Genomic DNA, 25947 nt, shown 5'->3' on the forward strand with positions numbered 1-25947 from the left:
CCTTACTGCAAAACCAAATTGGGTTCCAAACATGAAGGATTCAAGTCCCATCTGTAATGCTGAACAGCCAACTGTAATATTACTGGTATCTAGTATAGATAGGAGGAATCCGTAAGGGTTTCATTCTGAAATACAGATCATTGCTAACTCTGGACAACAAAGAGAAAAACTTTTAGTTCTTCTCCTCCTCCAATATTAAATATGACATTGAAATGATCGCTTATCTATGATCAGTGAAATACCTTCTCCATAACAAATTGAGAAGGATTTTAATCTGCAATTAAAGTTTTAGTTCACTAATCTACTTAAATCAAATTACGTAAAACCCACAATTTTCATTTTTTTTCTTTATGTCGCAACTGTAATATTACTGGTATCTAGTATAGATAGGAGGAATCCGTAAGGGTTTCATTCTGAAATACAGATCATTGCTAACTCTGGACAACAAAGAGAAAAACTTTTAGTTCTTCTCCTCCTCCAATATTAAATATGACATTGAAATGATCGCTTATCTATGATCAGTGAAATACCTTCTCCATAACAAATTGAGAAGGATTTTAATCTGCAATTAAAGTTTTAGTTCACTAATCTACTTAAATCAAATTACGTAAAACCCACAATTTTCATTTTTTTTCTTTATGTCGCATCTGGAAAGAAAGGCCACGGTTATTAGTTTTATAACTGCAGGGCAGAAGGCCAGAGACATTGTGCACATGCACACATATATACTTGCATGTGTGTCTGTGTGCACACATGTATGTACACACAAACACAAATATACACACAGAGAGAATCTTAGGCACTCCATAGCTAGGACTGTATACAACTGAGCATTTCAGTCCGACATTATTATAGCACCTAACAGTGATTCTTTAGCTCTGTTCAAATATTCAGTACTGTGGGTCACAGCCATATGGGGGGCTACCGTAATTGTGCCCTTTGAAATATATTCTGACACCAACATAAATCAGCAGTGGGTGAACAGCTGGCTCTGAAGAACCGGTTCTCTGCTGACCATTTCACACATTTGATATAAAGTATGAAACTCTTAAAGGACTTTCTTCTTATTTGAGAATCTATAGATGTAATAATTTGTCATGTGTCCAGCAACTAATCTATCAAGATTTCCTATCTTGCCCAAGTCTTTATTTTATTTTTTTTAATTAAGCTGAGACATTTTTAAGTGTAAGGTTAATTTTGGAGTAATTCTGGAATTGGGTGGCTTCTAAATTTACTAAATAAATAATATGAAGTTACAACAGGCTAAAGCGAATAGCCATTAAGTCACAAAAGGCTTTGCCTTTGCTTTTTAACAATTAACAATTTAACAATTAAAAAAATACTAAGGATCCACCAATTTATTTATTTATTTTTCTTCCACAGCTACAGTTGTGAGCACAGTAGAAAAACTAGCACAGGAACTGCCTATCCAAATGGTATTCTGCTAGAGATGCACCTTCTATCTTATGCTTTTCAAATGGGCTAGAGACTATGTTCCCTAATAATCAACAAGACAAGAGGGTATATGAATTTAAACCCAACATATATGGAAGGAATTAAATGGAAGAAGACTGAGTTATAACTACTGTTGCATATTCTGGTCTTCCTTCAAGGTAGGTGAATATGGGCCCTTATTCCCCCACTGTAGAATCTGCAGTTACACTGAGGTGCTATGTGAACATCTGATCTTTTCAATGTTCCTCCTTTGATAACTCAGTGTCCAACAGGGATGGAGAAGCATAGTGCATCCTGGAATGTGGAAGTTGTGTGCTTGATGTACAGCATTTCACTGAATTTAGTTGAGGTCACAACTTTATATTGAGCATCAGCTCATTGCTTGTAGGAGAAACACATCAGAAAGTTTGCAGTGCTGGTGTGTTCAATACATTTGATGTTTCAGTCATTCCATTGAAAACATCTGAGGAGAACAAAAAATCCTCTGATCAGTTAAGAATTTCACCTTATCCTGAGGCGGCAGAAATGACAGTGAGAAGATGCCTAATTATCTTCCTTCTCAAGTTGCAGCCTTCAATTGTACATATCCCCAGCTTCCTTCAACAAGCAAGCCTTTGGAGCTTCCACTGAAATCCTGTACAGTCAAAAAGAAGAATTTGTCTCTGGAAAATGCTTCCTTTTGCCTTGGTTTGCTTTGATGAGGATAGAAATCCTCCATATCCCAACAACATCTTGGTTTAAAGTTAAGATTTTCTCCCAGATACATTTTTTTTAAAAAAAATCAGCTATGGTAGTACAAATGGAGATGTAACTTCTCATCCTAGGATGTTTTGGGTTTTTTTTTTATTTCCCAATTTTATTTATTTCTAAATTTATAGGATAGCCAACTCTTTGAGGAGTCTGGTGGCTGACAAATAGAAAAGAAAAACTTACAAAGATACAAATGAAGAAGAAACCTGGCACACCAGATCATTCAGCAGACATAACAAGGAAAACTACACAAAAAACTGTGTATACCACCCTGTTTATCCATGGACCTGGGAGAGCGGTCAGGTTTTTAACAGTTTCCCAAATGTCACAATGCTGGAAACCACACAAATCTCAAAGGGAGGGGAGGGCATCATTCCAGAGCTACGGTAGATGCAGCAACAGAATCTTGCTTAAGAAGATCTATTACCGCAGCATCATTAACTGCTGTTGGAAGGAGGTATTAGGGCAGGGGTCTTCAAACATAGCCCTTTTATGACACTGGCTGAGGAATTCTGGGAGTTCAAGTCCGCAAGTCATAAAAGGGCCAAGTTCTAAGACCCCTGTATTAGGATATATGAGTGATGACAGACTAAGTGAGGCTTAAAGTTCCTGCTAACTGCAGGAAATACTTTAGGTATCTTAAAGTAATCTCCAGTGATGACTTACTCTACTACTGTGAGTGAAAGCAACTCCACCCATAAATGTTCATGGAACCTGAAAGAAGCATCTCAAAACATTTGGTCAGTCTTCTGCAGCCTGGTGTCCCTCCCCCCCCCCCAAGATTTAACTGTATTTCTATTTATGGTCTTTGTCCTCTGATGGGTACCAGCTTGGGGAAGGCTGTTTTAGGTTTTTAATAAGCACACGAAGCAGATAACAACAGACATATGAACGCAAAAGGCTAAGGTCAGAACTCCACAGAAGAGATCAAGGAGCAGAACTGGGACAGGAATCTGCCATAGAGGATGGGACCAGGCATGCAATCAAGTTTCCACCAGCTGGCATGAAAGGCACAATAGCACGTATCTGGGATTAATGAAAACACTATGGTTCTATAAATCTAGCAACCTCTAGATCAGCATGCCTGGCTGAGGAATTCTGGGAGTTGAAGTCCACAAGTCATAAAAGGGCCAGGTTTGAAGACCCCTGCTCTAGTTGTAAATTCCTGTTAGTTTTTCTACCAGCAGTTAAAAACTAAGATTCTCTGCAGCTAATGAACACATTTTACTAAAAAGAATCCCTGCAGAAGTATCCCTGACAACTTCCTTTACACCAAACGAGTTAGCAGTGATTGATGTAATTCAAATGAACACCAAAGGAATGAATGATTAGGACCATTATTTTAAAGCATCCCTCCCACCCAAAAAAAGAAAGCAAATGCGAAAGAAAGAGAGAAACAAAAGAAAACAATTAGAAGTGTTCAGTGCTTATCTTTCACAGTATACTTCCTGCAATGATCACAGATGATATTATGCTTATTAATCAATTCCAGGATGGGGAAATGTGTATAACGAATGTGTGTTCAAGCAAGAATTAATAAAGACTATCCTTATTTACTGAGTAATGCTCTTTTTTATTTGTCTGTTGTTGTTGCTGCTGCTGCTTTGAAACTGACCCCATTCCATTGGCTAGGAGAAGGCTTAGAGGTCATTTGTTTAATAATTAAAACAAATAAATTTGCTTGACTTTTGTGCATTCCTGATAGTAAAAACTAGGTTTTTATTCCTTCTTTCCTTTCTATGACCTTTCTTTATCTTCATAGGCCTTTTCCTGCTTGTTCCTCATAATGGCACAAATTTGCCCTGGTAACCTTTTTTCTTCTGTTGTATCCCCAAGGTGTTGTCTTCGTCTTATCCCTGATCTCTTCAGTAAGAATAACTGGCAACAAGATGTATAGAGGATGGGATCATGTGGATACTTACTGGATATTTTAGATTGATATGTAACATGAAACAATATTGGATAAGGCATTAATCGGCTAAGACTATAATTCAAAATACAAATATTTGATCAATTCATTATTTGTGTGTGTGTATATATATATATATATATATATATATATATATATATATATATATATATATATATATATATAAAGAGAGAGAGAGAGAGAGAGAGGTAATCTAAATAGCCTAGCAAGGTAATCTAAATAGTTAACAAGTATTTGACACATATCTCCCCTTGCTTCTAAAGCTAACAAAGCGAGAGAGATCCTGTGGCTCAAGAGGTAAAAACAACTGCCTAATGTGCAATCAGCCCAGGTTCGAATCTCAGAAGGGTATGGCTGACTGATGAAAACTAATAAGTTTGAAATGCATATCAGTCTCCCTTAATTCTTTGTTAGTAATTTACATAAATATATGAGCTGTCACCGGTGTGACTACTGCCTGTTCGATGGCCTTCAAGATAGGCTGAAACAGGAAATAAAGATTTGCCCTATGTTTGGGGCCTAGCAAGGTAATCTAAATAGTTAACAAGTATTGGACACATATCTCCCCTTGCTTCTAAAGCTAACAAAGCGAGAGAGATCCTGTGGCTCAAGAGGTAAAAACAACTGCCTAATGTGCAATCAGCCCAGGTTCGAATCTCAGAAGGGTATGGCTGACTGATGAAAACTAATAAGTTTGAAATGCATATCAGTCTCCCTTAATTCTTTGTTAGTAATTTACATATATATGTATATATATATATATATATATATATATATATATATATATATATATATATATATATATATATATATATATATATGGCGTAGTCGGGTATTTCCCCATGTAAGATTGAGGGTGTCTTGGCGACGTTTCGACGAGGTCCCACTCGTCATCTTCAGGCTGGTGTCTTCGGCTTTCTGTTCCCTTTATTTTTTTGAGTAGTGTGTATATATATATATATATATATATATATATATATATATATATATATATATATATATATATGAGTGTGTGTGTGTGTGTGTGTGTACATACCTATACGCAGACCCACTACAATGTACAGTACTTATGAACAGTCTTCCTGTTGACTCTCTTCGAAGTCCAGAGAAATTTGATTCACATTTCAACATGAAGTGATTTAATTTAAATTTCCTTAATATATGAAAAAAGAATGCAATTATTTTTTACTTTTGACAAACATATTTTATAACACAATTCTCTTCATAAAAATGCAGTATTTATTATTTAATTTTTTATTATTTATTTATTTATTTATTTGTAAAATGTATTGGCTGCCCATCTTAATATAAGGTAATTCTGAGTGGCTTACAGACATAAAAATACATCTACATTTAAACAGAAGTAAATGAAAACCAAGATTAAAGCCAAGGACACATGGGGAGGAGGCACAATGGTGGAGAGATGGGATCTGTAGCTGCTCAATCAACCACCTCCACTGTGCTCTTCTCTCATTGAGGCCCCATGTTCTTACAAAAACATAGGGGGATTGGGGCCAACCTCACATGTGTGTGGGGGAGTAAGATGTCCCAGAGGGCAGGAGCAACAGCAGAGAAGGCCCTCCTCCTGGCCCCTGCCAGCTGTAATAATTGGGCTGAGGGGACCTACAGCATGCCTCCTCTGCCAGCATGAGTGGGACAGACCAATCCCAGTAGAGTGAGAGGATCCCTCAAGTAGCCTGGACTCATGCCATGAAGGGATTTAAAAATGATCACCAACACCTTGAATTGCACCCGGAAGTTCCCTTCAGCATCTGGCCGAAGCTGTGCCATCATTCTGATCTGATACTAAGCATAATTTCATTCCAAGACAACAATTTAAAGAATGTTTTCAACCAAATTTCAGACCTAGAAGAGGAACTATGGCATGCAGAAAACTCCACTGATCAGCTGCAAACCAATGTAACATTACCTTCTATTGACAGTAAGTGATGTATATAACATACTGGAAATCGTTCTATTACAGCTGAGTCATGGATTCCTTATGGGAGTCAGGTAAATGTCTTTTTATTTAATATTCTCAGATTGCCCTCCATATATATATATGGACACCACTGAGTTCCAAGCAAAATCTGTGAATATTTTATTTATTTATTTATTTATTTTATTACATTTATATACCGCCCTTTCCCGGAGGACTCAGGGTGGTTTACAGGGTAATTAAAAACCAAAAATACAAAAGTTAAAAAACCAAGTTTAAAAAAAAATTAAATTTATCCCTGTATAAGTAAAACCCCAATTAAAATAAATTAATCCTCAGCCTGGGCCAGAGAGCTCGAAGAACCAGGTCTTCAGGTCCCGGCGGAATGAACGGAGGTCGGGGGCAGTCCTCAGCTCCACTGGCAGCTGGTTCCAAAGGGCAGGCGCCCCCACTGAGAAGGCCCTATCCCTGGGTGTCATCCGCCAGCAATCTCTTACCGGTGGCACCCTGAGAAGACCCTCCCTGTGGGAGCGCACTGGACGAAGGGAACTTGATGCCGGCAGCAGGTGTTCCCTCAGATATCCCGGACCCAAGCCATGTAGGGCTTTATAGGTCATCATCAGCACCTTGAATTTCACCCGGAGGGCAACCGGAAGCCAATGCAGCTCGCGGAGTAGAGGTGTTACATGGGAGTATCAGGAGACCCCCATCACAACTTGCGCGGCTACATTCTGCACCAGCTGAAGCCTCCGAGTGGTCCTCAAGGGCAGCCCCATGTAGAGAGTGTTGCAGTAGTCCAAACGGGAGGTCACGAGCACATGAGTGACTGTGCGTAGGGCATCTCGGTCCAGATAGGGTCGCAACTTGCGCACCAGGCAAACCTGGGCAAAAGTCCTCCTTGTCACGGCTCCTATATGGTCTTCAAAATTGAGTCGTGAATCCAGGAGGACGCCCAAGTTGCGAGCCCTTTCAACAGGGGGTAACACCTCACCCCCCCATCGTTAGAGATGGAATAGTCTGGTTGACCCGAGATGCCGATATGCACAGCCACTCAGTCTTGGCGGGATTGAGACAAAGCCTGTTTCTCCCCATCCAGACCTGGACCGCCTCCAGGCACCGGGACATCACGGCGAGGGCATCACTGTGTTATATCTGTGTTATATCTGTGTTATATCTGTGTTCAACACTGTTTATACATGGAAGGGGCAGAATGTCTCTGAGCCTGTAATTCACTTTGGAAACTGTCAAATGGCTTTACATTGTATTCCTGAAAGATATACTGGATAAAGTAAATTTCAAAGAGGCATCCATATGGCTTTCATTTGTCAAGTGAGAGAAATCAGATCAAAATATACATCCTTCCTGATATCATGGTTAAAAAATTATATCTTGTTGCTTTAGATCATTCTATGTCTCTTTTTTCCCTTTCTAATTCTAATCTTTTCTGCTTTAGCAGACAACATAAATTCTGGATCGTCTCATCTGTTCTTGAAGACAGATTTCCATATTATAGCCATTATCTTCCTTACTCTAAAATATATGCACATGTGAATGCACAGACCTGAAAAGAGCTAAGCAATGTCTTCTCAGTAGTGCTGAAATTAGATTCAGCTATAAGTAGAGTCATTTTCCCTACATGGACAGGGGAGGGAATACCAAAACATCTCAGCACTGCCACCCGAGCAAATTTCCTCCTTCCAAGCATGATTTGGCTTTCTTAAAAAGGATAATTAAGAAAGGTATTGTGCTTCCAATAAATCTTATGGTGTCTCTAATAAGACTTTCACTGCTGATGTGGGCTTTTGTTTCTTTAGCATATGGTACAGCCACCTCACCTGAATTTGAAAAACTTCTGAAAAAGAGTTGTGAAATAACAGGGAGAACTATGTATGGTTCTGTGTAGAATTTTTAGAAATCACATCAAATTGCCGGAGTCCTCTTCCACACGTCACTAGTTCTTCAGACTGGAGCTACTGGAAACTGATGTGTGACTTAACCATTGATTCAGATCTTGGAATGACAGAAACACAGTTAATTACCAATCAATCAATCGGTCAATCAATCAATTCTAGCAGTTCATGATAGAGTCAGTTGGATGTGTGTCTCCCTTCACAGCAACTCAGCAGATTTATGTACTGTAGTCAGAATTTTCCCTATTTTGATGAGTTGATTGATTGATATACAGCCATCAGATCTTCCATTTCCCCCTTTTTTGCTTTCCATTTTCAAAGCAATTCAACTGAAAAGAACATGATTTACCTGAAATCCCAAATGTAACATTAGACATATCAATGCAAATTTAGAAATAATTACTAGAGTTAAAATAGAAACGCACTGCATCTCATCAAAATAGGGAAAATTCTGACTACATAAATCCGCTGAGTTGCTATGAAGGGGGACATACATCCAACTGACTCTACCATGAACTGGCATTCATTTCTGAAGCCACTCCAGACCCAGATTTTCTCGTGTCAATCTGAGAATCTTGTTTAATAGTAGAAAAAATAATTTATGCTTCCTATGCTTCCAAATACTTCTTCTTTCTTTTATTTTTTAAAATCATCTAGCAGAGTCACAAAATTAATTCCATGTGACCGACTGCCCTTACTGAATTTTCTGTAGAAGGGAATTCTTCACAACTTAGCAATATATTTGCAGAAAGGTGTTTCTTATTTCAACTCAACTCCAATTCCATAGAACACCAAGGATAAACTAAAGGCATTTTCTTTTGCAGTACTAGCAATAGGAGAAGAATTGCTCCAGCAGTATATGCCTTCCATAGGTAACGGATTACTTTAACTGTTACTGAGACAAAACAAAGCAAAACAAATATCTTGGTGGCAACTTGATGCTTCTTTTTACCTTTAAAAGGAGATATAAAAGCCCCAGAGAAACCTATCTTGTTGTTGTTGTTGTTGTTGTTGTTGTTGTTAGTTGCGAAGTCATCTCCGACCCATCGCGATCCCATGGACAACATTCCTCCAGGCCTTCCTGTCCTCTATCATCTTCTGGAGTCCATTTAGGCTCACGCCTACTGCTTCAGTGACTCCATCTAGCCACCTCATTCTCTGTCATCCCCTTCTTCTATTGCCCTCAACCTTTCCCAGCATTAGGCTCTTCTCCAGTGAGTCCTTCCTTCTCATTAGGTGGCCAAAGTATTTGAGTTTCAACTTCAGGATCTGGCCTTCTAAAGAGCAGCCAGGGTTGTTCTCCTCTAGGACTGACCGGTTTGATCGCCTTGCAGTCGAAGGGAAATGCAGGAGTCTTCTCCAGCACCATAGTTCAAAGGCTTCAATTCTTTGGCACTCAGCCTTTCTTATGGTCCAGCTTTTACAGCCATACATTGCAACTGGGAAGACCATAGCCTTGACTACATGCACTTTTGTTGGCAAGGTGATGTCTCTGCTTTTTAGTGTGTTGTCTAGATTTGCCATGGCTCTCCTCCCCATGAGCAAGCTTCTTTTAATTTCTTGGCTACAGTACCCATCTGCAGTGATCTTGGAGCCCAGGAAAATAAAATCTGTCACTACCTCCATTTCTTCACTATCTATTAGCCAGGAATTGGTTTTCTTAATGTTTAGTTTCAACCCAACTTTTGCACTCTCCTTCTTCACTTGCAACAAGAGGCTCTTTAGTTCCTCTTCACTTTCTGCCATTAGAGTGGTATCATCTGCATATCTTACATTGTTGATATTTCTCCTGGCAATCTTAATTCCAACTTTTGATTCATCTAGCTCAGCCTTTCTCATGATGTGCTCTGCATATAAGTTAAACAGGCAGGGTGACAGTATACAGCCTTGCTGGACTCCTTTCCCAATTTTGAACCAATCAGTGGTTCCGTGTGCAGTTCTCACTGTTGCTTCTTGACCCACATATAGGTTTCTCAAGAGACAAATAAGATGGTCTGGTACTCCCATCTCTTTAAGAACTTGCCACAGTTTGTTGTGATCCACACAATCAAAGGCTTTCACACAGTCAATGAAGCAGAAGTAGATGTTTTTCTGGAACTCCCTAGGTTTCTCCATGATCCAGCATATGTTGGCAATTTGATCTCTAGTTCCTCTGCCTGTTCGAAATCCTCCCTGTACTTCTGGTAATTCTCGATCCACATACTGCTGGAGTCGAGCTTGTAGGATTTTAAGCATAACTTTACTAGCATGTGAAATGAGTGCAATGGTGCAATAGTTTGAACATTCTTTGGCACTGCCTTTGTTTAGAATAGAAATGTAAACTGATCTTTTCCAATCCTGTGGCTACTGTTGAGTTTTCAAAATTTGCTGGCAAATTTTGTGTAGCACTTTTACTGCATTGTCTTTTAAGATTTTGAATAGCTCAGCTGGAATACTGTCACCTCCACTAGCTTTGTTGTTGCTCAGCTTTACTAAGGCCCATTTGACTTCACATTCTAGGATGTCTGTCTTGAGGTCAGTGACCACCTCATCGTGGTTATCAGGGATGTTAAGCTTGTTCTTGTATAGTTCTTCTGTGTAATTTTGCCTCTTCTTGATCTCTTCTGCCTCAGTTAGGTCCCTGCCATTTTGGTCCTTTATCATGCCCATTCCTGTCCATTTTAGTTCACTGATTCCTAAGATGTCGATGTTCAGTCTTGTCATCCCTTGTTTGACCACGTCCAGCTTTCCTTGATTCATGAATCTTACATTCCAGGTTCCTATGGAGAAAAAATCTTTACAGCATCGGACTCTCCTTTCACCACCAGATACATCCACAGCTGAGTGTCCTTTCGGCTTTGGCCCAGTCGCTTCATTCTTTCTGGTGCTACTAGTACTAGTCCTCTGCTCTTCCCCAATAGCATATTGGATGTCTTCTGACCTGAGGGGCTCATCTTCCAGCATCATATCTTTTTTCCTTTTGGTACTGTCCATGGTATTTTCATGACAACGATACTGGAGTGGGTTGCCATTTCCTTCTCCAGTGGATCACATTTTGTCAGAACTCTCTGCTATGACCTGTCCATCTTGGGTGGCCCTGCACAGCATAGCTCATAGCTTCATTGAATTACGCAAGCCCCTTCGCCATGACAAGGCAGTAATCCATGAAGGGGAGAAACCTATGACCTGTTGTTATTTCCAAACACTGAAGCATTCTTCATCTTGTGGGAACAAGAACACATCAGAGAAATATACTTTTTTTTAAAAAAGGAAAGAGGTACAAATATACATTAATTCAGGTGATTAATATTATACTGTAGTCAGTTTGTATAAAGGGAATTTCTTTTAACAATGATTGTCTTGCCATTGTCAGCCTCTGTGAATGTCCATTGAGCCAAGTGGTACAAAGGTTGTTGAAAAGGCTTTGCATATATAATCCTTAACAGTGCACCATCACCATAAAACAAAGGAATATGGGATAATTTGGAAGACAACCATGCTTTGCTAATGAGGAACTACCAAATAATGTTTGTCTGTGCCAAATGTTATACATGGATCTATTTAATTTGTATTTGAAATCTAATGGTTCAGGTGAGTAATGAACCAAATACTTGTGGTAATAATCCAGCTCAATAAATCTTTGCACATTGGTGAAACTTTGATTAAAACTGGACAAAATAAAATCAACTCAACATTGGGGCTAACCAAGTCAGTGCAAGAAGGATGGGAAACGAAGTGAAGGAAGATGATTTCTCAGTATTGACATTCTTATACTTTCAGCAATATTTTCAAGGTGTATTGCAAGGCTGTAAGAGACCTTTACTCTCGTGTTCCCAAAATGCCTCCAGGCAAAGCTATTTCAGAAACTCAAAGGCATTGTAGGAAATGTAAAATGGCAGATTCATTGAGACTGCCTTTCATGAAAGAGTCTGGGGAATTTATCAGCATTCATGAGCCTTATGGTAACCCTGCTCATGTGCAAATACAGTAACACAACAAAACATTCTGTATGACTTTTGTTTCCTCCCTTCACATTCTTTGTTACCTATTCTTAATCTTTTAATGTTGTGAATAACCAAACCATGTAGTTTCTATAGTATGTAAGCATGTATAGTAATATATGCATGTAATATATATGCATGGGTAGCCTCATAAGTATTCAAATAAATAGAGGTAACTCAAGGCAGAACTTTTCTGTTTCCTGTTCTCCCACCACCAACACAAACATACTGACAGAGTATTGCATCAGTGATGAATACTTAAAGAAAGTGGACTGTGTTGCCTGAGTCAAAATGCTGTAACCTTCCCTTTGAATCATTCAGCTTTCAAAAGAAACCAGCATGGCTGCATAAAGAACTCTCTGATAAACTGAAAGATAAAAAGGACAAGTATAAGAAGTGGAAAGAGGGGCACATAACTAAGTCAGAATATCAGCAAACAGCCCGTGCCTGCAAGGATGAAGTGAGGGAAGCTAAGGCTCAAAATGAACTAAGGCTTGCGACCAAAGTCAAAAATAACAAAAAAAACACTTCTTTCAACACATAAGAAACAAGAAAAAAAGTTAAGGAAATGATTGGTCCATTAGTGGATGAAAGTGGCAAGAAGGTTACAAGCAACAGGGAGAAAGCAGAACTATTTAACTCATTTTTTGCATCGGTCTTTACACAAAGGGAAAAAACAGTCCAACCTACCAAAACCAGTGCCATAAAAAACAGAATAGAAACACAATTTAAGATAGGCAAGAAAATGGTAAGTGAGCACCTGTCCAGCCTAGATGAGTTCAAATCACCAGGACCAGATGGATTACACCCCAAGGTTCTCAAGGAATTGGCAGACGTGATCTCAGAACCACTGAACTATATTTTTCAAAGATCCTGGAGCACTGGGGAACTACTAGAGGACTGGAAGAGAGCTGATGTAGTTCCCATCTTCAAAAAAGGGAAAAAAATAGATCCAGGAAACTACAGACCTATCAGCCTGACCTCAATACCTGGGAAGATTCTGGAAAAGATAATCAAACAACAAATCAGCGAACATCTTGATGCAAATAAACTTATCACTAAAAGCCAACATGGGTTTTTCAAAAACAGATCATGCCAGACAAATCTTTTTGCATTCTTTGACCAAGTGAAAAAACTAGTGGACCAGAGGAATGCTGTAGATATAATTTACTTGGACTTCAGTAAGGCATTTGATAAAGTAGATCACAACCTACTACTTGATAAGATAGAAAAATGTGGGTTAGATAGCATCACCACCAGATGGATTCATAGCGGGCTGACAGGCCGTACTCAGTGTGTGGTCCTCAATGGAACTGCATCTACATGGAAGGAAGTGTGCAGTGGGGTGCCCCAGGGCTCTGTTCTGGGCCCACTGCTCTTCAACATCTTCATCAATGATTTGGATGAGGGGATAGATAGGGAACTCATCAAATTTGCAGACGACACCAAGCTGGCAGGAATAGCCAATACTCCAGAAGATAGGCTTAACATACAGGAGGCTCTGGACAGACATGAACACTGGGCGCTATCTAACAAAATGAAATTCAATGGTGAAAAAAGTAAGGTTCTACATTTAGGCAGGAAAAATCAAATGCACAGGTATAGTATAGGTGGTACCTTGCTCAGTAGTAGTAACTGTGAGAGGGATCTCGGAGTCCTAGTGGACAATCACTTAAATATGAGCCAGCAGTGTGCTGCAGCTGCCAAAAAAGCCAACACAGTGCTGGGCTGCATTAACAGAGGGATAGAATCAAGATCATGTGAAGTACTAATACCACTTCACAATGCCTTGGTAAGGCCACACCTGGAATATTGCATCCAGTTTTGGTCACCACGATGTAAAAAAGATGTCGAGACTCTAGAAAGAGTACAGAGAAGAGCAACAAAGATGATTGGGGGACTGGAGGCTAAAACATATAGGGAACGGTTGCTGGAATTGGGTATGTTTAGTTTATTGAAGAGAAGGGTGAGGGGTGACATGATAGCAGTGTTCCAATATCTCAGGGGCCGCCACAAAGAAGAGGGAGCCAAGCTATTCTCCAAAGCACCTGAAAGCAGGACAAGAAGCAATGGATGGAAACTAGTCAAGGAGACAAGCAACGTAGAACTAAGGAGAAACAGTTAGAACAACTAACCAGTGGAACAACCTGCCTCCTGATGTGGTGAATGCTCCAACACTGGAAGTTTTTAAGAAGAGACTGGCCAGCCATTTGTCTGAAATGGTATAGGGTTTCCTGCCTGAGCAGGGGGTTGGACTAGATGACCTCCAAGGTCCCTTCCAACTACTACTACTTCTTCTTCTTCTTCTTCTTCTTCTTCTTCTTCTTCTTCTTCTTCTTCTTCTTATTATTATTATTATTATTATTATTATTATTATTATTATTATTATTATTATTATTATTATTTCATTCATTCATTCGTTTGTTTGTTGCATGGGTTTATAGGGCTACCCAACTGAAAGAAAGTGACTGTCATTTTGTGCACTACGACCTTCCATTAAGATTCTAGATATAAGGACTCTGACATTTTTGCCAGGTGCCTAAACAAACAAACAAACAAATGCAGGGAGAGATTTAGAAGAAAATCTACTTACTTAACTGGCTTCTGAGCATTCTTTCCTTTCACCATATGCATGATATTGTGGATATCTTATTCTTCCTGAGGACACAGTGTATAGGATGCTGTGAAAAGAAAGAAACAGATGGTGAATTGCATGGGGATAATTGTCCATCAGTGATCAAGACCCAGCCAAAATATTAAGGGTGGGGGGAGAGGACAAGATAAAAAGACAGGTCTTTGCTTACTTTTAATTTTATTTATTTTATTTATTTTAATTCCATTTATATCCCGCCCTTCTCTGAAGACTCAGGGCGGCTTACAAACTTAGCAGTTTTTTTTGCTGAAGATCTCAAAGAAGGAGAACCTGAGTTATATCGACTGGGAACATGATCAATATCTGAGCAGATAAAAATGAGCTGGTACATTAGATGAAATTCTGTCCAGGACCATGAGTTTAAGGCTTGGCTTTTCTTTCAAAGACTCTTTCTTTGGCATAGATTTCTGGAGTCAGTTTCAAAACCTTTGGACGCTAGGGAGCAGCATCTTCCTTTGCAAACTTCCTGCTCAACAAAACACTTACCTGCCACTGCAGTCTGCCAACCCTTTTTGTTTTTAATGGCAAGGAGGGGAGGGAGAGAAAGGTGGAGGGGAGGAGAAGGAGGGGCTGACTGTGAAATGTTCTTGATGATAATTTGATTGCATGCATTAATGATCAAAGTGTTTCAGACTAATTACTAACACTTACCTCTCAGATATTAAGTTATAATTTCTTCTTTCTCTCTCTCTCTCTCTCTTCTCCCCCTTCTCTCTCTCATTTCTTACCCTCCCTCGATTTTGATCATCTTTACAATCTTGGGTTAAGGAAGGAATAATCGAAAGGTAAAACCCCTCTCTAGCATGCTTGATATTCTTTCCGAATAATTTCCATGTTAAACTAACCTAATGAACTGGAAGGTAAAGACTTTACATGATAGAATTGCAGCAGTGGTCCTGGATAGGTGGGTGATATTTTATCTTTATGCCTTTTGTCACACTTAGCAAACTAGATTCTCCTCTGTTGCTTGGTGCAGCTGAAAGAAGGAAGGCCAGAGAAAGCATCCTGGCATCGCCTGTCTTAGAAGTCTTACCCTAATGAATATACAAAGCTGGATGTGAGCAAAGTATGAAAGTCTTTGGTTCGGCACAGTAAAAGGATATCAGTCAAAATCCTGGTAGATGATCATTGTAGAATTTCTCTCTCACACACACATGCAGACTCATTCTATCTATATATCATCTCTATCTCTACATCTAATAATCTATCAATATCAATTGATCTATTATCTCTCTCTTTCTACTATATCTATCTATCTATCTATCTATCTATCTATCTATCTATCTATCTATCTATCTATCTATCTATCTATCTATCTATCGTTGCCTGGGATCTTCTCATAGCCCACCACAGTCTGGAAAATTAAAGGTGTGGATTACATGAGGAGTGTGAACATGCTACAAAATATAGATTTTATAGGAACTGTCAGGAAGGAGGAAATGCAAAGTAATATAAGAAGTTTCTCTATGCTAAGTCAAATCATGGATACTTCTAACCTGGAATTATCTGCTTGGACTGGTTGAAGGAATCTACGATTTCAGAACTATTTATTTTTCTCCTTATCAAGAAAACCTAGGAAGTGAAAAGTGTCCATTCTGTTGCTGAGTTACAATTCTTTCCCAGAATACTTGCGAAATTCATATCTTTGGTTTACAAAGTTTAATCCAAAGCATTCTTATTACACAAGCTGGAGATTCATGAAAGAAAGAAAGAATGGTGAAATAAGTGGTGCCCTTTAAATGCGCTGGATTATAATTCTCAAAACAGACATTGGTTGAAGATTTTTGGAATAATCCAGTTTACTGGAAAGCCACCAGATTGCATAAATGTGATGTTTGCATAAATAATTCTCTGACAAACTGAGAGACAAAAAGAACAAGTATAAAGAGGGACATATAACAAAAACAGAATTACCAGCACATAACCAGAATCTTCAGAAATGGAGTCAGGAAAGCTAAGATTTGCAACAAATGCCAGAAATAATAAAACAGTTTCTTTCAATATGTTTTTTAAAAAAAGTCAATGAAATGGTCCACTAGTGGGAGAAGATGGCAGGGAGGTGACTGGTAGCAGGAAGAAAGTGGAGTCGCTTAATTCCTTTTTTGTATCTGTCTTCATGCAAAAGGGAAAATTATTCCAACCTATCAAAAGCAGCACTGTAGGAGACATTACAAGAATGCAAGTTAAAAGTGGGAAGAAAATGGAAAGAAAACACCTATCCACTCTATATAAGTTCAAATTGCCAGGACCAGATGTTTTACATTCCAGGGTTCTGTAGAAGCTGACAGATGTGATATTGGAACCACTGAACAAAATATTTCAGAGCTCCTGGAGTATGGGGGAATTACAGAGAACTGGCAAAGATCTGATTTGGTTCCAGTCTTCAAACAGGGAAAAAAGTGGATCCAGGAATCTACGGACCAATCAGCTTGATATCAATACCTGGAAAAATCTTGGAAAAGATAATCAAGCAGTGGATTTGTGAGCAACTAGAAATTAACAAGGCTATTACTAGAAGCCAACAAGGGTTTGTTGAAAATAGATCATGCCACAAAAATCTTATTGCCTTTTTTTTGACAAAGCAACTACATTAGTGAATCAAAGAAATGCAATGGACACAATTTACTTAGATGTCAATAAAGCATTTTACAAAGTACACCACAGCCTACTTCTTGATAAGAAAGAACAATGTGGAATAGACAGTGCCACCATCAGATGGATTCACAGTTGGCTGACCAACTAATGAAACTATATCTGCATGGAGAGAAGCATGCAGTAGGGTGCCCCAAGAGTCTGTCATAGGCCCATGGCAGATGCAAAGAATCATGAAATATTTATTTAAGCCTATTCACAAGAATCTAGTCAACTAAAGTTCAACACAAAATTGGCACCATATAAAGGTCAACAGAATTCAAGAGTGTTTGGCCTTTGACTGTTTGTGGCAACATAATGACTCTAAGCTGATGATGTGCTTAACTCTGCCCCATAGCTCTGCCTATTCTTCTCCTACATCCCAGTAATCTTCAACAATTTCATAAATGATCTAGATGAAAAGTTAGAAGGAGAACTCATCAAATTTGCAGATGACACCAAGCTAGAGGGAATAGCTAACAATGTGGAAGATAAACTGAAGATTCAGAAGGATCTTGGGAGAGTTGAACATGTGCCCTTTCCAATAGAATGCAATTCAGTGGTGAGAAAAATAAGGTCCTACACTTAAGCAGAAAAACAACAACACATGCACCATTATAGAATAGGTGGTACCTGGCTTAACAGTAGTAACTGTGAGAGGGATATTGCAGTCCTAGTGAATTACCACTTAAGTATGAGCCAGCTGTGTGGTGTAGCTACCAAAAAAACCACTGCAGTTCTAGGCTGCATCAACAGAGAGCTAGTATTAAGATCAAAAGAAGTCATAGTGCAGCTTTATATTGCACTAGTGAAATCACATTTAGAATACGGTGTCCCGTTCTGGTCACCACAACAAAAAAAGATGTTGAGGCTCTAGAAAGAATGCAGAAAAGAGCAACAAAGATGATAAAGGATCTAAACCATACACTACAGTTAAGGGAACTAGGAAAGTCTAGTCCAGGGGTAGGCAACCTCAGCTCTTTTATGACTCATGGACTTCAACAACCAGAATTCCTGAGTCAGCTATGACTCAGGAATTTTGGGAGTTGAAGTCCATGAGTCATAAAAGAGCTGAGGTTGCCTACCCCTGGTCTAGTCTAATGAAGAGGAGGGTTAGTGATGACATAATAGCAGTCTTCTAGTACTCAAGAGCCTCTAATGGGGAAGAGAGGGCTGACCTATTCTCCAAAGCATTTGAGGGCAGGAGAAGAAATAATGGGTGGAATATCATTAAAGAGAGACCCAACCTAGAACTAAGGAAAAAAATCTTGACAATGAGAACAATTAATCAGTGGAATGGCTTGCCTTCAGAAGTTGTGGGTACTCTATCACTGGAGGTTTTTAAGAAGAGATTTGACAACCATATGTCTGGAATAATATAAGATCTCCTGCTTGAGCAGGGGGTTGGCCTAGAAGACTTCCAAGGTCCCTTCCAACCCTGTAATTCTATGTTCTATATCCAGTCATGTCATGGATGACTGTGGCTCTCTAGTTTTTAAAGGAGAGCTGTTGTAAAATCTTGCAACCTAAATCTTTGAATGGTGGCTCATAATTATAATGAGTATTTATCATGCAAAACAACATGAATTTTACCAATATTCTTCTCCTGCTTTCTTAAGATTGAAAACTGTCCATAATTGTGGTGTCTTCTTCATATTTAATGCCTGTATCTCTATCAGATAGTAAAGGTATCAAATTTAGAAATGTAGGATATACTTTGTCATATACCTAGAGAAAGAATGGATTTCACAGAATTTCTTGGGGGGGGGAAGCAGAAAATCCCATCATATCAAAATAATAATGAAAATGAGACAGAGCTGTGCCTAGGAGATTATTTCTTCCCTCAGGAATTATTTCACATCTGTTGTTCACTTTACCTGAAATATGTTGCCTCATGACAATCCTGGCAAAATGGGAAGCGTTACAGTTCTTACTCACTTCTCCACTTTCTTTTCCTAGGGAGTCTCGCAAGGCCTCTGATCTCTGAAGCGTGTATTCATGGTATCAAATGGTATAATTGATAGTTCACTGCCAAAAGGGTTTTTCTTTCTATGAACTGTGTGGGGGAAAGGCATGAAATATATGCACATCGCAGTTGTTGGGAAGCAGGGAAGCATGGGGGTATAGATTCAGCGGAAGAGATGGAGATAGTGAAAATTATTTAAAATGGCTATTTAAGAAGTGGTGGTTTAGTGTGATATAGACTTACATTGAATAAGTTAATAATTTTTTTATTTAAAAAGTTTTACAATACATTTTGACTTTAATCCCCCCTCCCCCACCCCTATCTAGCCCTCCCTATCCCTCCCCCCCATTCCCTCCTCCCCCCCCCCCGACTTCCCAGAGCTAAATACAGGGTATAAAATCGAAAAACAAACGTAAGCACCCCTATGTTATCAACAATAAACTATTAATTCTATCTCCCTCTAGCTCATATATAATGAATACAAACAATATTAATATTACAAATAAAGTAAAAAAGAAAAAGAGGAAAACAGAAAAAGAGCTTTACTCAGAATAGATTTTCTTAATCCCAGTCCTTATTCATATTAATTTAAAAAAAAGAAAAAAAAACTTTCACCTACTATTTGCATTCTCCCACCTTTCTCTAATTTCTAAACAAATTCTCAGTTACGCGCCAAAAGCGCCTATCTCTGTTAACCTTAATAATCTCCAACCAAACTAAACTATGATCAAAAATAGTTCTTGCATGTATCACGCCAAATGTCTCGCAGTGTTCAACACATACTTTTAGTCCATAACCCTAATATACTTTTCTAGCAAGCAAATAACATCAATCTTAAATTGTATTAAATATTAAAAAAAACTTTTTTTCTCCTCTATGATAAATTTAATCCATTGACATTCTAATTTAAAAATTTAATCACCAATCTTAACGCTCCAAAGCTTTTGGAGCACGTCTGTCATGACCCCCAAAACTTCTTTGGACCGCGCCCCTCCCACAGCTTCACTGTAAGTACGCTTTGGAGATTCCATAACTTTCTGCTGGTCTTGCTCTTGCTCTCGTCTCGCTCTTCTTAGGACGGCACGCGTCATCCTCTGGCCTCCTGCAACAACCGATGAGACTGTAACTTGATCCCCTCCAGCACCATTGTCCTCTGTCTGTCTATCTGCAACATCTTGAAGCTTTCCCTCGCCGTATCCCTTTACAGCTTCCAAAAATGATAGGGGGGTTGCTTTTAACACATTGCTATAAAAATCACGTGCCTGAGCCACAGTAACCAGACGATGTCTTTTACCTTCATGCATCACCACCAGTCCAAGTGGAATCTCCCATCTAAACTTAATATCACATTTCTTAAGTTCCTGTACTAGAAATGCAAAATCTTTCCTTCTCCTTAGGATCTTCGGAGGAATCTCTTTTAAAACCAAGACTTCTTGCTCAGCCACTACCAATTTAGTATCATAAGCAGCTTGAATGACTTCATCTCTAATTACTCTCTTTGTAAAATAGACCACCACATCTCTGGGTAACTTCCTCTGTCTTGCAATCCATGAATTTACACGAAAAATTTTGTCCATATGTCCCTCAATTTCAGATGCTGGCTGGCCCAGTACCCCTTCCAGAGCCTCAGAAATCAGCTGCTTTAAATCTTCTTTACAATTCTCCTTTAAACCCCTGATTCTAATAGCATACTGCATCTGATGATACTGAACAAGGCTCAATTCTCCGTCCATTTTATCCCTTATATTTTCATTTTCTAATACCTTTGCTTCTAATATAGAGTTCTTTTGACTGAGATCCTCCACTTTTACATCCAGCTGTTGCACACATTCAGCTACAGATTCAATCATAGACAACATGTCCACCATCATTGCTCTAAACTTCTCTTCCATCTTCTTCTCCAATTTCTCCATTTTCTCCTCCATTTTCTCCTCCAGCTTTTTCAACTTTTCATCCATCATGTCAGACATCAATTGTGAATGCTTTCCAAGAGCATCTTGTAAATCCTTAAGCGTCAATGCCGGAGGAGGTGCAGGAGGAAGCAAAGCTTGCAATGAGGTCTGTTGCACCAGGGAAGACCCCGCATTCCGAAGAGCTTTAGAAGTTTTAGCCGCCATCTTCCCCCACTTTCACTTATTGCGCACTTTCACTTTAAAGCTATAAAATCCATTGAGCTAGAGAGTAAAGATAAAAGTCCACATCACCTTGACCTCCTGTACCGCTCTGCCTGCATCTTGATAATCAAAAGTATTTCCTTTTGGCAGGGGTGGTTGCTAACGCCTGGCTCTGCTCCAAAAATCCCAGAGCAGGGGTGCTGCGCAGCTCGGAGCAACCCAGGCTTCGGGGTGGCTCATCCTTCAGCCACCCAAACTCTCAGCTCAGGCGGCCCCGGAGAGCTCAACCCCTACCTGGGGCCTCACCCCCTCCTCTTCTCCCGAGGAGGGGGCTTCAAATTCATCTAAACAGCTGATCGGCGCTGTTTACGATGGAAAAACACAGCTGCGGAGCGGGCAGCCCGAAAACGGCTGTCTTCGGCGTCGCGTCGCCACCGGAAGTCAATAAGTTAATATTAAATGGTGACTTTCAAGAACTCTTTGTTTAATCCATGAAAAGTAGTCTTCAGTCTTTTAATGAATTTTAACACTACTGTTTTGCACTGGAACTGGTGTTTGCAATTCCTTGTTTAATTGATTGTTATGCTGAGATCAATGATAGAACTGAAATGTGGCTCTACCAATATTTCACTTTTTCCATTTATGGAGGATAGTTTCCTATCCATTTAGTCTTTCTGTAAGAACCTGCCTCAAGTAGGTCTCCCAAGAAAGCAGAACTCCTGAAACAAGCATTGTCTCAAAAGGAACTTTTATTAGGAAATAGTGATAGCAAGGAAACAAAGCGAGGTCTGAAGAAAAATCCCATGCAAGCAGTATATCAAAAGCAATATTCGTTACTCCTCCCCCAGAGCTCCACTGTCCATTTGAATCTCAGCCAATAAACAGGTGGTATATTGTTTTGGTAACTGGCTTCTTTGGTGTGCTTCTTCAAGATCTCTCTTTGTTTCGTTCCCTCTGGTTCCAAGCACAAACCGTCATCCAGATAAGGGTGATGTTATTCAGCTGCATTCCTTTCTCTGGTGGAAGGACAATAAGGCAAGGCAGTGCAAAGCATCCCCCTCCCAACAGAATGGCAGACTTGCTAGTTTGTCCAATGTAAAGTATGGTGGGCTATGCTGATAAATGATGGCAGATGCCACATTAGAGAATGAACATTTGCATGTTCAGTTGATGTGACAATATTAAATGCTATGATAATATTGCTGGAGTAAATCTGAAAGTATGAATAGTACCTGGACCTATTTAAGGGTTAGATCCCTGTGCTAATATCATTGTAGAGTGGTCTATTGTTTCTGTTTCACAACTGGGTGGTTGTTTTAAGCAAACATAAGCCTATCTCCAAAACTATTATTCCGGATGGATTATACATAATTATACACATGATGCAGTGTATCAGTAATTTATTCATATGTAGGAATTTATTGAAAGACATTTTGATACAGTGATTAAGGCCTTAGGCTAAGAACTGGGAGATCAAGAGTTCTAGTTCTGCCTTAGGTGCAAAATCAGCTGGATGACCCCAATCACTTTCTCTCAGTCCTAGGAAGCAGGCAATAGCAACTATTTGGGAAAAAACCTTGCCAAGCAAACTGCAAGGACTTAGTTTTAGTTTTAGTTTAGTTTTATTAAATTTTTATACCGCCCTTCTCCCGAAGGACTCAGGGCGGTGAACAGGGCATATAATAAAAATACAAGACTACAAAAGTTAAAATAGAATTAAATTAATGCCCAAGATAAAACAATAAAATATACAAATATTTAAAACCCAAATTAACTCCCCATCAGGCCAGGCCAGCTAGTTCAAACAGGTGGGTCTTTAACCCGCGCCGGAAGGAGCGGAGATCCGGTGCCATCCGGAGCTCAACCGGCAGTTGATTCCACAAAGCCGGGGCGCCCACAGAGAAGGCCCTCCCCATGGGGGCCACCAGCCGGCATTCTCTGACCGGAGGCACCCTGAGGAGGCCCTCTCTGTGGGAACGCACAGGGCGGAGGGGAGTTGACGCCGGCAGCAGGTGATCCCCGAGGTATTCCGGACCCATGCCATGTAAGGACTTAAAAACCATCACTAAGACCTTGAACCTCACCCGGAAGACAACTGGTAACCAATGCAGCTCGCGGAGCAAAGGTGTAACATGGGAGTACCGGGAAACTCCCAAGACAACTCTCGCGGCCGCATTCTGTACCAGTTGGAGCCTCCGAGTGGTCTTCAAGGGAAGCCCCATGTAGAGAGCATTACAGTAGTCTAGGCGAGAGGTCACGAGCGCATGAGTGACCGTACACAGGGCATCCCGGTCCAGATAGGGCCGCAACTGGCGCACCAGGCGAACCTGTGCGAAAGCCCCCCTAGTCACAGCAGCTACATGATCTTCCAGGGTAAGTCGTGAATCTAGGAGGACTCCCAAGTTGCAAGCCCTATCCACGGGGGGTAACAGCTCACCCCCCATAGAAAGGGATGGAACATTTTGAATGTCCCGGGATGCCGGAATGTACAGCCACTCAGTCTTGTCAGGGTTGAGTTGAAGTCTGTTCCTCCCCATCCAGACCCGAACCGCCTCCAGGCAACGGGACATCACAGCGAGGGCATCACTGGGGTGGTTTGGGGTTGAAATAAAAAGTTGGGTATCATCAGCATATTGATGATACCCAACTCCAAAACCACGAATGATCTCACCCAGCAGTTTCATGTAGATGTTGAACAGGAGAGGCGAGAGAACCGACCCCTGAGGAACTCCACAAACGAGAGACCTAGGGGCCGATCTCTGCCCCCCTGCCAACACCGACTGCGAACGTCCCAGGAGATAGGAGGAGAACCACCGAAGAACCGTGCCTCCCACTCCCAATCCCCTGAGACGCCGCAGCAGGATACCATGGTCAATGGTATCGAAAGCCGCTGAGAGGTCTAATAGGACTAGGACAGAGGAACATCCCCTATCCCGAGCCCTCCAGAGATCATTCACCAGAGCGACCAATGCCGTCTCCGTGCTGTACCCTGGCCTGAAACCCGATTGGTACGGATCCAGATAATCCGCTTCATCCAGGACCAGAGGGAGCTGATGCGCCACCACACTCTCAACAACCTTCGCAAGAAAGCGAAGGTTGGAGACTGGACGAAAGTTGTTCAACACAGCTGGGTCCAAGGCTGACTTCTTGAGGAGGGGTCTCACCACCGCCTCCTTCAAGACGGTGGGGAAATTACCCTCACTCAAAGAAGCAGATATCACCGCCTGGAACCAGCCTCGTGTCCTCTCCCTAGCTGCGTAAACCAGCCAGGAAGGGCACGGGTCCAAAAAACATGTGGTGGAGCTCAGCCTCCCCATAATCCTGTCCACTTCATCAGGGGTCACAGAATCAAACTCCTCCCAGATAACATTGACAAGACCGCCAGTGTCCTGATCGTCAGACTCTGCCCAGCTGGAGTCCAAACCGGTCCAAATCCGAGCGATTTTATCCGACAGATGCTGACCAAACTCCTCGGCACGACCCTGCAAGGGATCCCCCCTCACCTCCTGATTAAGAAGTGAGCGAGTCACCCTAAACAGGGCGGCTGGGCGGTTATCTGCGGACGCGATGAGGGTGGAGAAGTAATTACACCTCGCCACCCTCATCGCAGCGAGATAAGACCTAATATAGGTTCTTAACCGCAACTGGTCGGATTCGGACCGGCTGGACCTCCAGCAGCTCTCTAGGCCCCGTTTCCGACGCTTCATCTCCCGGAGCTCCGTGGAGAACCATGGAGCTCGTTGGGATCTGCACCGGGTCAGGGGCCGCAAGGGTACAACTCGGTCCAGTGCCTCAGTGGCTGCCCTTTCCCAGGCTTCCACTAAGGCATCCACCGAGTTTTGAGCGACGGAGGCAGGTGGGGATCCCAGCGCTGCCTGGAACCCGTCAGGGTCCATTAAGCGCCTGGGGCAGTACCATCTAATTGGTTCCGTATCCCCACGGCGGGGGGTGGTAAAACGGAAGACCAGCCACAGGAGGTGATGATCGGTCCATGACAGGGGCATGATAAATGGAGAGCCCCCACCAAGATCATCCAACCATCGTCCAGATAAAAAAACTAGGTCCAGGGTGTGGCCTCCCTCATGAGTTGGTTCAGAAATTACCTGCGTCAGGTCCATGGCCGTCATGGAAGCCATGAACTCCCGAGCTAACTCAGATGACCCTCCCAGGGATGGTAGATTGAAGTCACCCAAAACTAAAAGTTTGGGGAACTCAATCACCAAACCGGAGAGGACATCGAGTAGCTCAGGCAGGGCTGCCGCTGTGTGACTAGGCGAAACGTACACCAGCAGCAAGCCCAACTGCGCCCCCGAACCAAACCTCAAAAAGAGAGACTCACACCCGACTATCTGAGGGACGGTGGTCTCCCGCGGACATAAGGTCTCCCTGATGTCCAGGCAGTCTCCAAGAATCAGACATGACTGATGGAAGAAAAAAAGGTGGAAACTATGGGTGAGTGAAAGATATTCTGTTGTTTTGCCTGAATATGTTTTGTAGATTCTCTACAGAAGATACACAGACAGACACTTTCTCCACTGGAGAAATTTGACCCGAGGAAAATATTTTCTGCTTCCACAAAATTTTTAGTCAATACCCTGAAGGACCAAAAGCTATTATGA

The sequence above is a fragment of the Vipera ursinii genome (genome assembly GCF_947247035.1).
Source record: "Vipera ursinii genome assembly, chromosome: 2".
Classification (NCBI taxonomy): Eukaryota; Metazoa; Chordata; class Lepidosauria; order Squamata; family Viperidae; genus Vipera; species Vipera ursinii.